This window comes from Branchiostoma floridae, chromosome 11 (genome assembly GCF_000003815.2).
Source record: "Branchiostoma floridae strain S238N-H82 chromosome 11, Bfl_VNyyK, whole genome shotgun sequence".
Classification (NCBI taxonomy): domain Eukaryota; kingdom Metazoa; phylum Chordata; class Leptocardii; order Amphioxiformes; family Branchiostomatidae; genus Branchiostoma; species Branchiostoma floridae.
In genome coordinates this window covers 4,098,294-4,100,855 of record NC_049989.1, presented here as the reverse complement: position 1 = coordinate 4,100,855, position 2,562 = coordinate 4,098,294, and the positions used below count along the sequence as shown (strand labels likewise).

General features: G+C 41.7%; 1 protein-coding gene across 1 annotated transcript in view; it reads right to left on the bottom strand.

The window, feature by feature from the left end:
* Positions 1 to 2,562, bottom strand: part of LOC118425694 (peroxisomal acyl-coenzyme A oxidase 3-like) — a gene marked incomplete in the record, with an annotated part of 15,102 nt that overhangs the window by 10,033 nt on the left and 2,507 nt on the right.

Here is a 2,562-nt window from a genome sequence, read left to right as displayed (position 1 = left end):
TGCGTCCCGCGCCGGGAGAATGACCTTTGTGTTGAACATCTTAAAAAGAAAATTATATGAAGAGATTTTGAACTAAGTGTTAAGAGGTTGAGATTCTTATTTCAACACACTATTAGAGATACCTTACAGTGGCGGCGGCACCGGGGGGGCAGGGGGGGCGGCTGCCCCCCCGGAAAATATGTTGAAATAAGCTGAAACCTTGTGTATTTTTTTGATGATGGAAATTTTATAGAATCGAGCTAGTCTAACAGCATAGTTTACCCCCAAAAATGCAAGAAATGGCGTTTCAGAGAGTCCCGATTTCAAAATTTCGCCAGACCTCCCTTGTGACGACTGTGTCTTCGACGCAGGACAATATGTTGCGGGAGCGTTGCTCTGAAAAATCTTTTAAACCAATAGAAATTGTACTATCGTACTTAGCTTAGTTTACAAGCAGAATGTGCCACTGAAATTCAGGAAATGACGTTTCAGACAGTCAAGATTTTAAAATTTTCTCCGGACCTCCCTAGCGATGACTTACGCCTCCGGCGCTCACAACGACATGGTGAAAATTTGTGCGTGGTAGCTTAGGTCATCGCCCTCAAACATCTTTTTCTTTGACAAAAATGTCATAAGATTTAGCATAGTCTGCAAGCAAAACTTGTCCCTCAAAATACAGAAAAGGTCGTTTCAGAGGGTGCAGATTTTGAAATTTCCAAAGACCAACCTTGCAACAGCTCGCACCTTCGGCACTCGAAATCGTGAAAACATTTTGTGGGCATCGCCCTCGCTAAAACCATGTGACCATCTAACAGAATTGCCATCAAACTTAGCTTAGTCTGGCAGCAAAATTTGCCCGTCAAAACGCATGAAATGCCGTTTTAGAGGGTCTAGATTTCAAATTTTCCCGGGGGAGCATGCCCCCGGACCCCCCTACGGTGGTCGCGCCTCCGGCGCTTGTGCCGCAAAATTCTGTCAGTAAAAGTTCGCCCCCCCAGACGAAATTTCCTGCCGCCGCCTCTGCCTTATCCTATGGACTGAATAACAAAATATCAAAATATCTAAAGGATACTTCACTTGTTATGATTGCTAACTTGTTGTGAGGGCTGATATCAATTAGGATTTTACCATGGTCAATATTGACCAAAGGAGGTCATATAATGATATATATGTGATTGCTAAATTTTGAATAGATATATCTTTTTCATTAATTATGATTAAACCTTTTTGGAGTGTAGACAGTGTTTTTCATATATACAAGTCTACAATGTACATGTTTTCCCTGCATAGACAAAGCTTGTCATCAATGGTCCAGTTCTAATGCCAATTTACTAGTATCTTGTACTTACTAGGTAGTTGCTTAGCCATGAAAAAGTGATAAGGGATATTGTGATTGATTTTTAAGGAATAGTCACGCTGCCTGGCCATGTGAATCAATCAGGAGACCCTGACCTGGTTTCTGCATAAGGAAATACACGTGTATACTTTAGTAGTTTGGCAGGTTTCCTAGCCAGCATTTACACAATCTCTCTTTGGCTGGGGTTAATGACCCCCTCTCCTGGGGCGGCGACTGTAGAGCCGACCAGCAGGAGCATGATTTCAGCCAGGTTTCCTTGCATGACAAATACAAATCCAGCAACCACCACAACTTAACTTCATGACAAATACAAAGCCAGCTACCACCACAACTTAACTTCATGACAAATACAAAGCCAGCTACCACCACAACTTAACAGTTAACTTCATGACAAATACAAAGCCAGCTACCACCACAACTTAACTTCATGACAAATACAAAGCCAGCTACCACCACAACTTAACAGTTAACTTCATGACAAATACAAAGCCAGCTACCACCACAACTTAACTTCATGACAAATGCGAAGCCAGCTACCACCACAACTTAACTTCATGACAAATACAAAGCCAGCTACCACCACAACTTAACAGTTAACTTCATGACAAATACAAAGCCAGCTACCACCACAACTTAACTTCATGACAAATACAAAGCCAGCTACCACCACAACTTAACTTCCTCCAAAATACTGTAAATTCAGAAACTTTTGAGGTGCTTTAATAATCGCGGTTTTCACGGTGGCTGCACGGTGACCGAGAACTTAAAACTATCGCAAACATTTTTCCATGGCAGTAAAAGACTTTAATGCACGGTATAACCACGAACATTAAACCACTGCAAAAAGTCATTTTTCCCTGTACCACGAAACCAAATCCCCGCAAACTTAAATGCATTTATAGTAATCAGCAAAATTGTCAGAACCTATGACATACAAGTTACAAATGAGAACAAAATGTCTCCCCACAATGTTGCAAATCAAGAGGCACAGTTTATGCATGCGTGTGTGCAACAGTGTGCCAGAGGATCCTTGTCCTACTTTGAGAAAAGTGATTTATGGTCATGTTTATACATGCATGATGCCTGTAACCTACAGGGATCATGTACTGGTACTTTAAAGCTCACAATTCTGGGTTAGGGACAAGATGGCCATGTGCCAGGCCATGTGAGACTTGTTGTTTATGTACATTTAGGGAAATGCTGACTACATAAGCCTCCATATCCAT